The sequence below is a fragment of the Magnolia sinica genome, chromosome 11 (genome assembly GCF_029962835.1).
Source record: "Magnolia sinica isolate HGM2019 chromosome 11, MsV1, whole genome shotgun sequence".
Taxonomy (NCBI): Eukaryota; Viridiplantae; Streptophyta; class Magnoliopsida; order Magnoliales; family Magnoliaceae; genus Magnolia; species Magnolia sinica.
In genome coordinates this window covers 14,835,074-14,852,050 of record NC_080583.1, presented here as the reverse complement: position 1 = coordinate 14,852,050, position 16,977 = coordinate 14,835,074, and positions in this window count along the sequence as shown.

Genomic DNA, 16,977 nt, shown 5'->3' with positions numbered 1-16,977 from the left:
CAATGAACTGAAACTGCGGCATGCCAGGTATACAAAATGTGACTATCCTCGCGGAGCAATCCAATATGGTGTGGTACTCGGCAAGCTAATCCATGCCCAGGATGACGTCGAACTCGGACATAGGCAAGGCAAATAGATCGGCAGGCAAAAAGATATCCCCAACCAAAATGGGGCAAGACAAGCAAAATCGGCCCAACACTGCAGTCTTCCCCAAGGGAGTCGATACTGTCAACCCCTCACGAGCAGACTCCAATGGCAAACTAGTCGATCGGCAAAAACTCTCAGCCACAAAAGAATGAGATGCACCAGAATCAAACGACACACGTGCAATGCATGCAGATACTGAAAGTATACCCTCAACGACTCTTCCAGATGACTGAGGATCCTACTGGGCTGCATAGAATCGAGCCTGAGCTGGCTGGAGAGGTGCCTGTCCCCTTTGAGCGTGCTGCTGCTGCTGTTGTCGCTGAGGCGGTCGAAACTACTGCCTCTGCTGCTGCGACCTTGGAGGCTAGTGCTGATGCTGCTGCTGAGGTGGCCTCGGTGGTGGGGGCTGCTGTCGCTGTTGCTGTAGGGGCCTCTGCTGCTGCTGTGGGGGTCTCTGCTGCTGCTGTGGTGGTAGAGGCTGCTGTGGACCTCTCTGCTGCTGCTGCTGGGGACGAGGACACTCCCACATACGGTGTCCTGCCGCACCGCACCTAAAACAAGTGCCGGTGAACTGCCTCGGAGGTGGTGCTGGAGGTGGTGCTGCTGGCGCTCGGAAGGCTGGGCGACCTGTGTGCCTCTGCTATGGTCGACCCTGCTCGGTATCACTGGAAGGAGCCTGCCTCTTTCGGTCTCTCCTCTGACCACGATCAGACTGAGAACCGTCCCACTCAGCCTAAAAAATCTGGGCCTTCCGCACCACTTCCTCGAAGGTAGGGAGCTCATGCCCAATAACACGGCCTCGAAGACCGTAACGCAAGCCGCCCTCAAATCGACGGGCTCTCCGCTCCTCATCATCCACTAAGTATGGTGCAAATCTGGACAGTGCTACAAAACGAGTGGCATACTGAGCCACTGTCATATCACCCTGCACCAAGGCCTCAAACTCCAACGCTCGCTGTCGCCGAATGTGATCAGGAAAATACTGTCGGTCAAACCGATCCACAAAATCCTCCCAAGTCCATACAAAATCAGCGCCTGCTGCTCGGGAGACTGACGCCCACTAGTGCTCAGCCTCACCATGAAGGAGAAATACTGCTAATCGGACTCACCGCTTAGTCGCGCATCCCATCGTCTCAAATATCTTTTCTACATCGGCGCGCCATCCCTTAGCTACGGTCGGGTCTGGCTCACCCTGAAAATGCGGGGGATCAAGTCATCGGAACTCTCGAAGGAGGGCACTCGCACGCTCCTGCTCTGCTTGCACTGTTGAAACAACAGGGGGTCTGCCCTGCCCCTGAAGTGCTGCCGTCACAGCCTACAACATCTGCTGTAACTGGGAAGCACTCACGGATACGGTCGACTCCACACCGGTCTTTGGTGGAGGAGTAGCATCCATAGGCTGGGCAGCATGAATCCCTGGTAGAGGAGCGGCATCCTCAGGCTGGGCAGGAAGAATCTCGGGTGGTGGAGCAGGGATCGTAGGTGGTAGTGCGAGAGCCGCAGGTGATGGAGCCGAAGTCTCAGGTGGTGGTGCGGGAGTCGATCGGGTCACTCTCCTGCGCACCATGTCCTACAAGAAAGAGCGAAGGTACCTAATCAACTTTGAAAACTCACGGAGGCACGCTCGTTAAGGGTCGGTAATAAAAGATCGATAGACTATTTAAACTTAGGACTTAAATCATTCATAGTAGACATGTAATGTTGTTCTTAGTTATTCTTGAGTTATGCTCTGATACCAACTTCTGTCACGCCTCAAATTCAGAAACCGGGCTAACAAAATTTTCAATCGCCGAATCCGGCGGCGACAGCCTCCGTAGAACCCCATTCTCGGCTCCCAGCGCCCATTCGCTAGGTTCGGATCCTAGGATGCTACAAGGAGGATTTTCAACATCAGTTTGATTCGTAATAAGCATAACTAAAGGCATAACTCACAAATAACAACCAAAAACTCCATCACATTTTCACTATGATAAAAAACTTTACAAGTACAATGAGCATAAAGGGAAATACAATGAAGATGAACAAAAATTCCAAAATGATCTGCCACGCGTCCAAGCCTCAGCGCTGCTGTGATCCAACATCACCTGTACGCAACGGTAGTGCATAAGCTTATAGAAAGCTTAGAGGGTGGTGAAAGTGTATGTTCAAGGTGGTAATGTAGCTATGCAGTATCAGAATAATGCGGAACATACTGATGAATGCCAAGAATACCATTAGCTGTACCAAGGCCATGCAATGCGAAGAATGATGTCGGCCATACCAAGGCCATGCAATGCGAAATGCAACTCAAGCATACAAATTCCCATCTAAGTCCACATCAATACAGCTCAAAATCTGGGATATCACCGGGGTCTAGTACACTCCAAGCCCGATTGCCGCCCCATCGCGCACAATAGGGTGAGTGGAAAAGACCTCACTATCCGCCTGCCAATATCGGGCTCGGCTCGTCAATAGCGGACCCATTCCTCGAGCTGGTCAGACTCAGCCTAGCATTGCCCCTTACTCTCGGGCGGGTAAGGCCGCACCCCCTTCCAACCGACCACGACACAGTGGAAAGTGCAACCGTCTGGTAATCGGCACTCGGCGCTTATGCACCCACTCGGTCTAGACGTTGGAGCAACCTCTTGGTACCATAAGGGTTTAGAGACTTTCACCCAGGGATATCTATCGCACCCCATGTAGAACAGTATTTTCGGTATCCAATCCTGCCAACCACGATACGTCTGTGGAGGCTACGACCCTGATGTCGCTAGGGCGTACAGTAACCATATCACACAATGCGAATGCATGAATCACACTATCCAGTCATACAGCAATCCTGCGCGTATCATGCTCTCATGTAGGGCAACACCCCCTGTACGGGGGCCCCTAAACAATCTACCCGAAGGCATATGCTATGATCAGTCATTTCTCATATCAAGCATACGTATGATGCATATGATCATGAATCATGGAATTAAACATGTTATATGGGATGGATAATGTTCATAATGAAGATGGGCTTAGACGGCCTACACATTACACGTATGGGCCCTAGGGAAAGTCATAATGTGGACATTTAACCAACACTATACTTGCAATGGGGACGTCAAACCGCCATTGCTCCCAAGGTATAGCCCGTCGTAAACATCATTACATAAATCATGTTGGGATTGCACATTGCAATGGACCTTAGGTGTATCCCATTGGGCCTTCAATACATCAAATGGGCCGTATCATATGGGCCTCATATTCATCAAATGGGCCACATCAATGGGCCGCACCAATGGACCTTATGTGCATTGCAATGGGCCATAACCCGTGGGCCTTAGAATGCATAAAATAGGCCTAATCTTATGGGCCTTATGTGTATCAAATGGGCCACCCCAATGGGACCCCAAATGTACATCAAATGGGTCTCAACCCATAGGCCCCAAAACATTTTTAATGGGCCATAACCCATGGGCCCCTAATGCATCAATGGGCCTCGACCCATGGGCCTTACATGCATATCAAAGTGGGCCTCAATCATGGGCCACAAGTAACTGAAGTGGGCCTGACACCACTAGTGTATTAAATGTGATATAATATATAATATATATGTAGTACATATGATATTACATATAATGTAATATTATATACACACACACACACACACACACACACACACACACACACACACACCACACACACACATGCACACAATAGGCCCACCGTCCCTGGACGGTGGGGGTATAACACAAACATCACAGTGGGCTCCACCGTCCGCCTGGACGGTGGCTTTAAAACACACACACCACTGTGGGCTCCATGGGGGGCCCACCACAATGTTGATATGCCATCCAACCCATTGATAAGGCCAAGTGGGCCTAGATGGAGGGTGGGAACAATTTTCACCCTGATCCAAAACTTCTGTGGACCCCAAATGGGTTTCAAAGGTAGAGGTTCAATCCCACTGTTCCATACGGTGTGGGCCACCTGAGTCTTGGATCAGGCTGATTTTTAGAGTGGGCCCACGTCAGGGAGTGGTCCACCCTATGAACGGATTAGATGGCAGATAAACATTAAGGTGGGGCCGATGGATACAGCCGTGGGTGGCTGCCTGTCCGCCCATCCGCCTGGACGCTGGTGCGCAGGCAGCGCCTGCTGCATCGTCTGACACAGCAGCAGTAGCTGCTGTGATATATTTTTTTTATTTTTGATTTCAATATTTCTGAGGTTTTCACAAGTGGGGTCCACATCCAAACAATCCACTCCGTCCAGTGGCCCTCTATGGCTCTAGACAAGCACAACAAGCCCAATATTGGGCATATTTTGGCGTATAGGCAATCAGGGAAGATTTCAATGGTGAAAACTGCCATTTGGTATGATATGGCCCGCCAAGACCTCAGGTTGACACCATCTTTTGGTTCAACACCTAAAAGAAGGTTGGGAACGGAATGGACGGTGTGGATTGAAGACATACATCAAGGTGGGGCCAAAATGGGTGGGCCTCCTCCATTGGCTTGAAACCAAGCCAATATTTGTGTTTTTCTACAAAACGTCCAGCGTCTGAGGACGCTGGACGGTTGGCCGTGCAAGGTGGGCCTGCTCATGTGGGCCACCACTGATGGATGGTGTGGGTACAATACATGCAAAATGGGCCCCACTTGTAGGTGATTTGGATGGGATACATACCTTGTGGTGGGGTCCATTCAAGTGGGCCACACAACCTCATCATCATAACAACAAAAAAATAAAATAAAATAAATAAAAATAAAATAAAAAGGGAGAGAGATAAAGAGTGAGATCCGCGTGATGGAGGGACCCCGGCACTATGGGCCCTCCCTTGCACTAAATCATACATCAAGTGGGTCCCATTACATGTGGGTCCATGAAATCAAAATCCAATGGTGGAGATCCCTTCTCCACTTAAAATAGACGGTCTAGATGACCCTAAGCATGCAAGGAAATAAACATCATGATGGGGTCCATGGAGAATGACCCCATCATGGAATGATCATGATGATCCAAGTGGGCCATCGGCCACATCTTAGGGTCCAAAGTGAGATCCAAACCATTGATCGGTTGGCCTCACTTGGCCCATCTTAAAAATATCACATACTACCCTATCAAAGCACCCACCGCTTGATCTTCTTGCTCCATTGGCTTCCTTAGCTCCTTGTGCTTCTCTTTGATGGAGGAAGATGAGAAATGGATGGTTGAGATGAGAGATCTAGGGATGGAAAGGTGGGCCACACATGAGCATTTTTCTCACCATGGGAGGGCTTGGAGAGGTTCATACGTATGGTGCTTTCTTGCTTGGATTGGATTTGAAAAAAAATAAATAAGAGAGAGAGTTGTAAAGGGAGAGAGAGAGGGAGTGATGGGTGATGGAGTGATGGATGGGAGAGAGAGGGATGGGTGTAAGAGGCTCTCTTTGACTTTTTTGACAAAAGTTGTAAGAGAGGTATGAGTTTGTGTAAGAACTTTTGACTTTGGGGCTTGCTTGGGAAAAAGTGAAAGGTGATGTGTACTTGACATGATGGGATTGATTGATTGATGTGACACCTTGTAAAGATTCTCTCAGGATTCGCACGCGCGGCGTTTTCCTCGCACCGAACGCTGGCCCACATCTCCCGACCAGGGTATCGCCTCGACGTGCGAGTCGCGGCATCGGAACAGCGGCGATGACGCGGTCGCTAAGGTATAAGTCCTGGGTTGAGTCGACTCGGGTTGACGGCATGAGAATTAGGGTCGCGCGCAAATACCGGATAAGGGTCGAAGGTTGTCGGAATTTGACTGGAAAGACCACGGAAGCTTATGGAACGATACGGTCTAGGATACGGGGTTTACATGTGTGTTATTGGAAAAGCTCTATCGGCTCCACCATGATGTATGTATTTTATCCACACCATCCATCCATTTTTATAGATCATTGTAGTTCATGAGCACAAAATCAAGGAAGATCCAAATCTTACGTGGACCACACCACAAGAAACATTGGTGGTTAGATGATTAAAAACTTATTGGGGGCTACAAAACTTTTGAATCAAGCTGATATTTGTGTTTTCTCTTCATCCATGTCTTTGTGATGTTATCAATTGGTTGATGGAAAATAAACATTACATTGGTCTCTACAAAGTTTATAATGGTATGTGTTGAATCACCACTTTTCTTATGGTGTGGTCCACTTGAGATATCGATCTATCGATTTTTAGATTCATGCCCTGATGTAAGCGAGCAAATTAGATAAATAGTGTGGATAAAAAAACAATCATCATGGTTAGAGGTGGGCATTAAGTTGATTCGGACCGAGTTAGGGTTGACCTGACTCGATTCGGTTTTGAAATACGACTGACTCAGTACCGAGTCCAGCATGCCTAACCCAATCCGAGTCCGGGTCTGGCCTGGACTAATCCGGACTGAGTATGACCCAATCGTAAGTACCGACTCGGGTCGAGTTGGATTGAGTTGGGTTGGGTGCAGTGGGTATCCACGAACTGAAATCACAACTCAAAATTGAGATTCACTTGCTAGAATTACAGCCTCTCCATAGCCACATGACATCTCAGATCTGAAATGTCATATCTAAGTTTTTTTTTTTTATAATAAATATATATACGAGTCGAGTTTTGGATTAAGTCGAGTGATTACCGAGTTAGATTTCGGGTCAAGTCGAGTTGAGTTACTATGTGACTTGAACTCGACTTGTTTTGAATTCGGATTGGACGAAGTCAGCTCGACTAGGATTGACTCACCCACTCCGTTCATATTGAGTCAGACGAGCCAAGTTTACCGAGTTGTCACTTACCTAGCCCTAATCACGGTGAAGCCCACGGAGGTTTTTTTTTATATTTTTTATTTAGTAGCACACAATACCAACATTGGTGTTGTGTACTATGCCACGTGATCCGAGTGTAAAAGAAAGAACCCGACAACTCCGAATCCCCCTATGTGAGTGGGACCCATATAATTATATACATTGAATATCTATGCCATCTATCCATTTTGCGAGCTCATTTTACAGATTAGGCCAAAAAGCGAAGCCTATCCAATCTCAAGTTGACCACACTACAAGAAACCATGGTCACTGATTATTAAAACCTTTTTGTGGGGCACAAATGGTTTTGGATCAAGATGATATTTTTGTTTTTTCTTCTTCTGGGCTGTGTGACCTTATCAACAACAAATTGGATGGCAAATAAACATTACAATGGACAATGAAGTTTTCAATGGTCGGCATTCAATGACCACCGTTTCCTGTTGTGTGGTCCACTTGAGAGTTATATCTGCTTTATTTTTTGTACAATTCTCTAAAATAATATGAGAAAACAGGTGGATGGGATAGATATACAGTGCATAGATTAAGGTGGGCCCACGTGAGGATCCTACGGACATCACTCATCCTGGGTCATAGCTAATATTCCTTGTTAATCAGGCAGATTTTGTAAATATTTTTCTATCTTATAAAATTGTCGTGAGATGACGTGACCTAATTAGATTTTAGAAGAAAGAAATTGGAGGCGGATTAGCTACCAACAAGAGGTTGAGTAGCTGGGCTCAAGTGACGTCACCAAATTATGTGGGGCTCACCATGATGTATGTGTTGCATCCACACTGTTCATCCATTTGGAGAGATCATTTTAGGGCATGATCAAAAGAATGAGGCATATCCAAAGCTGGAGTGGACCCCACCACATAAACAAGTGAGGAGAGTGACGTCCACAGTTGAAGTCTTTCTAAGGTCCACCGTGATTTTTATTTGAGAGCCAACCTATTTATAAGTTAACATAGACATTAAAGAAGGGAAAACACAAATATCAGCTTGATCGAAAACTTTTCGTGGCCTTTAGAAGTTTTTAATCATGGGCTTAAACACTGAAAGTATTTCTTATGATCAAACAAAAATCAAATAGAGTTCAACACATGAATCAAAGCAATGGAAATTAACCCATCACACTACAAGCTTCACCTCTTAGCCCTAGCTAAGAGGTTTAGCCAATCATAACCATGATTAAACTAAATATCTTAATAAAAGCATAAAGAAAAACAATTAAAGAAAGGAAAAAAAAAACTGTGATGAAACTGCCTCCCCACGCTCTCTCTCTCTTGCCTTGCTCCTCACGTTCCTTCTTCTTTTTCCTCTCCCTTTCTTCTGTCTTTTATAGCAGCAGGGAAGTCGGCTGGGGTTGGAAAACCAAATCTCACAACGCAATTCGCAGCAGAACCAACTGCGTAACTCTGTTTCTTCGTAAGAAAACACAGAAACTGGTTGTGTTTGGTCCGAGTTTGCTTGGCCGACCGTCCAGATCTTTTAAAAATGACTTCTTAGACAGAGGTGGGACTACCATTGCAAGAGTTTGGATGGTCTGGATTATCAATTTGGTCCCGCACAACAGGTCGGATCGTCCGGATTTCTCGGATGCACCCACTCGCGCACGGTCTTGCGCTGTGATGTTTGGTGGGCCCATGATCAGTGTCGACTGAGAAATCTACTCTGTCCATTGGATTTTCCTTGAGATTCTGGTCAGAAATGGAAGGTTTTGGATTGCTTTGGATGCGGCCCACCTGATTGATCATGCGGCGACCAATCAGATGTACAGCGAGCTATCGGCCACTGTCTAGCGTGTCCCAGACCAAGATCACCTAGATCTTGGGAGGGACCCTCGTTCGGTTCGAATGGACTGTGTGGATCAAGCTCTTGGATCACGATGATGGCTCACAGAGATCGTCCGCAGGTCTCTGTTTGCGTTTTCACAGACAGGGATTTGAATCCAAGCGGGATTGCTCGGCCAGTGGTGACCGGCTCTTGTTGGTCTAGTGCACAGCGAGCGTACGCTTGCTGTGTACACCGGCCATGTGAAGTGGGCCCCACCTTGATGTTTTATAGAAATCCGCTCTGTCCATCTGACTTCCCATCTAATTTAAGGAGATGAGACCAAAATTGAGGCATATCTAGAGATTAGGTGGTCCTAGATCAATAGTTAATTTGTCCATTGGCTTTGACGATTTTTGAGCATTAAATCCATGCTTTTAACATCCTTTGCAATCCAAGCTCTTAAATTTGTCCTGCAATACAAACATGATTAAAATGGAACATTAAGCATTATCATGTTCATAAAACCAAGCAATAAGTGGGGTCTAATATGTAATATTTGACCCTTAACATATATTCCTCATTTGGGCGGATATCATATTTTAATTGTATTGTTACTATTAGCCCCATATTTATTTATCTTTGTTATCTTTACCTTGCTTTGGGTCTACTAATTTGAATTGCGCTACTTTGATTGCTCATGTGAATATGAATAATGTCACACGTGCATTTTATTTGGTTAACACTTGAAAACTTGAGATTGGGGTTTTTGTACTTATGTGTCGATTTTCGGGGTGTTATAAGGTGGTATCAGACCGGCGTACTGAGATAACCAGCACCTTGGGAATGATGATTATACAAACCACAATGATCATAGGATGTTGGGACATTTAGAGTTTTGGACCTAGAATTGGTACTCCTAGATTTCAAAAAATCTGGCAGTATAGGACATCAAATAAATTAAGAACAATGAACCATAGGACCAAATTCCCTAGTTTTCATTGATTATGAACTCAAACTTTAAAATGATGAGCAATATGATCAAATTTGTAACATCCCGTATCTCCTGTACTTGGGTGTTACTATTACCATGGAACCAGATAGACGAAGTGGATATTTTCAAACATCATTGTGGGCCCTACAACCAGTGTGGGTGTTCACCAATTTTGGTACACTTGCAACACACCAAACTTAATTTGGGTCAAAACAGGAGCTGACCCGTGTTTTGCTGAAAATAGGGAGGATTTCTCTCTCTTCAGTTTCACCCTGAGTGGGATTTAAATGGACCAACTTCATGTTTTGAGATCGGTGGCCCACCATTGATGTCTATCTGAGAAATCCGAACCATCCACCTTGTAGAGGAGGCAAATCTGACCAAAATCATGGAACTTTAACACATCAATACCCATGTGTATATGCATAATGATGAATGTAAAGTGTTGATGTGGGAGGATTGTTTTCGAAAACGGAAACCGTTTCGCTGCCAAGCTGGCAGTCTGCATGAGCACTCCTCCCTCTATCCTAACTATCCATCTCACGCAATCCTAGCCCTTTAAAGCTAGGGTTTTATAAAAGAAAGAGATGGAGAGAGAGAGAACAGTCGTGGGAGGATTTGTTCGTGCACTGTCACGAACCACCCATTCGATTTTAGAACTTTCTCTCAAATCAATCTAGATCATCCATTTAGAGACTCACATATGTAAGGAAACCCTAGGAACTAGATATGAAGGAGTTTTCTCCCTTTATTACGGTTGTGGGAGAAAAATCGCCTGTTCCATTCTTCTTCCAAACCCACTGAGAGAAACTCATCTGAGCTTTGATTTTGGGGTCCCTCAAGCTTCTAGAGATGTATCCAGACAGTCCAATGCAAAGGTTTTGAAGAAACACTACTCCGTTTGCAATCCGCCATTAGAGTCGAGCTTCTTCTTCCCATCCAAGATGCACCGACTCGCCTATAGTCAGGGCAATATTTGGTTGAGTTGGAGCTGCTCTTGTTGGCCATAGTTGAAAGGAAGGATGAGAGAGAGAGAGAGAGAGAGGAAGAAGAAGAAAGAAAAGCCAAGAAGAGTGGAAGTGGGAGCTTGGTCGACTCGTTGTAACACTGTCGAGTCGAATGGGGTTAACTCGGGTTAAGTCGAGTGAGTTTTGGGACCTGGTTGACTTTAGATTCATGGCTGGGCATGCTGGTAGAGAAGGAGAAATAGAAGGTTGAAGCAAGGAAGATGGGAGAAACCGAGTTCGTGACTCGCTAGAGAATCGGGTTCGACTTAGGGCCGAGTTAGGGTCTGATTTGATTTAGGCATTGCTAGTTGAGTTGAGAGAGAAAGTAAGACTGAAAGAAATGAAGAAGAAGAGGAAAAAAGAAGGAGATGATCCATTCGGTGAGTTGACTCACTCAGTCAATCCACTGGTCTGCATCAAACCAGGTCAAGTTCAATTAGGTTAGTGGCTTTTCCCATGTATAGTATTTCATGCAATGGTAATTTCAAGGAAATTGGAATTTTGGTTGTTCCTTTAATAAACTTGGTGGCCATCAAGTTGACTCATTGAGTCAACTCGCTAAGTTGGGCCTATTTTGATGTAAGTTCAGTTTCACCATCATTAGCAGGTTCGCGTCGACTCGAATCATAACTACATGAATTCAGGAAATTCTAATTTTCCCTTGTTTGGAACGCACAAAAGTCGAGTTGAGTCAAAGCATGTCGGCTTAGTTGAGTTAACTCAGTTTAAGTCTTTATTGAGTCAAGCCGAGTTAACTCACTAACATGAGATTATATTTCAAAATCTTCAAATCCTAATGCTATTTGAATTGTGTTAAATTGATGTTAAACTTTATTTCAATGTAGGAAATGGTGGTTTTCAATCACCTCCCTTAGATTTAAATATTAGATCGAATTGGAACCTTATGGAGTTGATTCAAGTTAAATCAGGCTGACATTCGAGGGTTTAATCCTAAAGCCTATACTGGTATTATAATGTGTTTGGAAAATGATCTGATTCTTTAAGGTTAGGATTCACCCTTCAAGCTTTCCTTTGTCATAATAGTTAATTTTGATTTATTTGCCTAAGAATGTATATGACTAGTTTACGTGTATGATTAGATAGCTAATTGAGTTATGAATTGTTAATTTTCATTTTAAGATGATTCATATTTATATATGAACCTCCTCTCATAATTAGGAATCACATGAATACATCTTTTGATTTACATATATTAATATTCTAAATCCTAGAGTTATATGAAATTATTTGCTCTAGCCTAGTTCGATGAGTACTTACATGAGTATTTGCTTAATGATGTATATTGAATTGATTGTAGATTAGTTTAACACTTGATGATGTATGTTGAATTGATTATAGTTTAGTTTAACACTTGATTGTGTTAAGTTGTAATTGGAATTTAATGTTATATGTTAGTGGATATGTATATTAGAGTTTTCTTGAGCTAGTGGTCGGTTATAAATGAACTAAATGTTATGTGGTTGTAGACTTACCATCTCATAGATTAATTGTGTTCTTGTGGCTTATGGATTGTATTATTTGGTGGTGTCCTTGAAGGACTTGATGACAATATGGCTTGTTGGGAGTACTCTCGTTGTTGGAAGTATATTTAGACTTGTGATAGTAATGTCTCTATGTCGAATCATGAGTGGCGACTAGTTGTAGAGATTCTTGTAAATGGAATGTCTTAGATTCTTTATTTTACAAATATCATTTATAATCATCTTTGTATGTTAGAATCTTACTTGTTTAAGCCTCATGAGTCGGGGATGGTGGAAATGAATACTATGCCCGAGCTGTCGGCATATGCTGGGTTGCGCGCACCCCCCATAGCAACCTTTGAGCTTCTCTGATATTCTGATTGAAAATTAGACTAATAACGGTTGGGTTAATCATTTATACATGGCATGTGGGCATTATCGGGTGCCTGTTCGACTGTTTGAAAGACCAATGTACTATTCGAATGACCCTTCTTGCATTTTAAATGGGTTGACTATTTGAAAGACCTGATATCTTATATGAATGGGCCAACTGTTTGAAAGGTCCATTCATTTGTTCAGCTAGATGTGCATCCCCTGGTTGATTGCATTCATGCATTCATTCATTAATCAAGATTAAGTTGACGATTGAATATTGTGTGAGAAGTGGATTGTATCTTCTTCTGAATTATAGATAATATTATCCTATATGTCACTTACGAAACATAAATTATTCATTCTTGTATTCAACTTATGAAGTTTACGTTGGATATTGTATTCTCTTGAGTTATTTGAATTCTATTCTTGACTATTATGATGCTTGGTAATCTTGGAGGGTATATCTCATTGGGATAGCCATTGATACTATCAAACCATATTCAGTTGATGCAGGTTATGTAGATGATGCACCGATCGACATTGGTGTGGAGCATGGAGAGTTGAATGATCTTACGACTCCAAATCCTAGTTTTCTTTCATAATTATTTTAGTTCATTTTTTATATTTGAGTCATTAGTTTGCATAAGCCCTATGGGCAACCATTTGTATAAGTTGAGATATATTTTAAATATTTCCTCCATGTGTGGTTTGTTTGCTTCCGTTGTAATTGCTCACTTATAAAAGAAAAAAAATATTACTGTGAAATGTGGGCTATCCTTTAAAGTTAACACATTGGATTTCGGAAAACAAGTATTAAACTTGGGTTACGAAATCTACGGCGTTACAAAATATCCCGATCTTGTGATGCTTTTGAACATAAATATATAATTTTGAACCTAAGACTTCCTTAGCCAGTATGGTCATGTGTGAAGTACTCGAGCGCAAAATTCAAGTTTAGGTGACTCAAATTCCAACCAGACTACTTTTGATCCCCAATACCAGAAGAATTGGTTGTATTGGGAATTGAAATCGTCAAACATATGAGCGTAGACTTTGAATTGCAATTTGTATTAGCACTACTCCTAAGTTAGGACTAGGCTACCAGTTATACAAAGAAACACAAATGACTTATTATGCTAGGATAATTGGAAAATAGACTTAGTTGGTTTGGTTGATTAGGTTGGGGTGAGACCCCCTTCGTTGTATTCCCTTAATATTTATAGGCTTCTTTAATATCTCTTAGGATGATCATTTAGACTTAGAAACTATTTAGGATCGGTGGAAACTTATATATCCTTAAGATTGAGCGTTAGGTCAAATCAACAAGCCCCTTAGAAATTCTTTCCCAAGGACTTATTATAATCTGGAACACGAAGTGAAGAAACTATAGAAAAGCGAAGTATTTGCGGTTTTAATCAAGTTCTAAATCTTGGTAATTATCAATGAACTCAATGCCCTAATCAGGCAGAAGATCTGGATTAACTAGGATTAGGAAATGATACGACGAATTTTCTGCCATGGCCAGGCAAAAGGTCGGTGTACCGGCTTAGACCTACTACGCAACCTTCCTTCCGTGTTGACCTGACTACTAACAACTGAAAATTGTTACTTCAACCTTGGGAAGTATTAAAGATAGCCAATAAAGGTTTAGGCCCAAAGAAGTCCTTCTAGAGGGCACCAGATGGTTAAAAAGTTAGGTCCCAAATTACGATCTGTCTCAATGTATGAATACAGGCAAATATTTTTTTTTTATAGCTTTGACAGTAAAAATATTTTTAAGGGGGGTAGAACATTAAGAATCTAGTCTAGTTATATTGATAAATGCGTCCATTCGATCAGGGTGGCACAGTAAAAGCATGGCGGGCCCATAACCCATTGGCTTATTATGATTGGAGGAAATTGATCCAGGTTATACATAATGTTAGATCGCTAAATAGGATCTGAATCGTACCTAAAATGTCAATAATGAATTTATTAAAGGGAAACAATTACGGTTCAAGAACTAGATGAAGTCATATAAGTAGATCAGATTATTAAAAATAGGCCCAATAATGGGTACAATTTAAATCACAATAGCTGAGGTCAGTGTATTCACAAATGGGCTTATTAATAAGAACCTAATAATAGCTTTAGCCAATTTTAGGGACAAAATTGTTTTTAAGGGGAGTAGATTGTAACATCCTGAATTTTTTGTTAGCTGAGAAATATATGTCCTTGGGTAGTCCCTTTGATTTATCAACTTGAGCGTATGTTCATGTGTGTATTCGCATGTGTTTGAGACCAAAAGGAGTGACCTTGAATCCACTAAAACTACCCGACCGAGTGATTTATTTTAGATGCCTTCGAAACCTTTTTCATGTGGATCGCGTCGTCATTGTGGTCGCTAGGCGAAAACCGTGCATCAATCCGATGCTCCATTAATAAGATATGACCCATCGAATACACGACCAAAATTATGTATCCTGTAACATGAGCAACATTTATTGTGATAGGCCCATTGGACTTAGGCCTATGTGGGCATAAAGCCCAATTTCTAGAACATAGAAATTATCACAAAGTAGGACAATTACTACATGAAAAAAAATGATCTAGCACATATAAGACAATGCACATGAGACAAAAATGTGTTTTACCCCAAAATCATTATTAGCCCTCTCCCCATGCCTTAGAAACTAATCATGGCCCATGTCCACCTCATCCTACACATGCATCCAATGCATGCCTTGTTTTGTGCCACATCACTTCAAACAACTAATTATAACACTCCACTTCATTATCCACCATGCATCACCTACAACTTACACCCCTTATGCATCCATTAGCCAATGTATGCCTAGATTTCTTCTACCTTGGCCAATGCATGATTAACACTATCCACCTCATCTATCCACTACTCATACCATACACCACCTTTCACATCACTTTTAGCATTAATAAGGCCCTATAAACTTACACATCATCTTGCCACCTCAACCCCCAATTCCGTATATAAGAGTAGTAGCTCTCTTACACTCATCTTTTTGATATACTTAGAAAAATTCTAAGATTTTAAGAGAGAGTGAGAGATAGTGGGGCCAAGGTGTGGCCCATCATCAACCTAGAGGGAGTAGACCACACATCATCATCAAGCCATCCATCTATTTGAGGTGAGTCTACACCCCACCTTCCACCCTCCTCATCCTCTTCTTTTCACTTTTTGTATTTTCTTGATGCATGTGAGGCTCACTAGTTTGGAGCCCCATGGGTGCATGGATTAATGGATATGGTGGTCAGCATGGTGACCCCCGTCAGTATGGTCCACCATGATGAATATTGTATCAACACCCTTCACTTGTAATCCAATTTTTGTATCTGGACAGCAACTTCTAAAAATCATATAAAATCAACCATGCTACGATCGGAGTTGAAACTTGGGAATAATATAAACCACAATATGAGATAACTTGGACCAAATTTTGTAGCCATCCAACGGTCCAATTATTAGTGGCATCAACTTTACTTGGCTGCTATCCAACAACACATGCAGGATTCCGATTTGCCAAAAATGGAACCATTTTTGTCATGCCCCGAACTCGAAAACCGGGCTCACAAAATTCTAGATCGCCGAATCCGGCGCAGACAGCTTCCATAGAACCCCATTCTTGGCTCCCGGCACCCATTTACCAGGTTCCGATCCTGGGATCTTACAAGGAGGATTTCTAATATCAATTTAATTCATAATGAGTATAACCAAAAGCATAACCTATGAATAATAACCACAAGAACACCATCACAAAATTCACTATGATAAAAAACTTTTAGATACAGTGTGTATGAAAGGAAAATATAATATGACGAAAGCAACAAAATTCTAGAAGCTCGTCTGCACGCTCCTGCTGCTACTATGCTACGGCTACGTCCTGTCGTAACCTGCACGCATCAATCGTGCATAAGCTTATAGAAAGCTTAGAGGGTAGTGTAAGTGTGTGCGCAATATAAGCGTACTCAGAATGTATGGTCAGAGTAATGTGGAATCATGGTGATGAGTACATGAATGCAATCACCAAGGCCATGCGGTGCAAGATATGAATGCTATCGGCCATAACATGGCCATACGATGCGAGATGCAACTCAAGCATGCCAATCCTCATCATATATTAGTACAGTTCCATTCTGGATAATCATCGGGGTTCAATACACCCCAAATGGTATTGTCGCTCTCCTAGCTGCATAGTCCAAGTGAGCGTAAGAAACCTCACTATCCGCCTGGCCAATAGTGTGCCAATACGTATCCGGCATGTCGATAGCGGATCCATTTGCGAGCTAGTCAAACTCAGCCTAGTATTGCCCCCTACCCTCGGGCGAGTAAGGCCACACCCCTTTCCAACTGACCATGACAAAGTGAGAGACGCGGCCTCCTGGTATTCGGCCCTTATG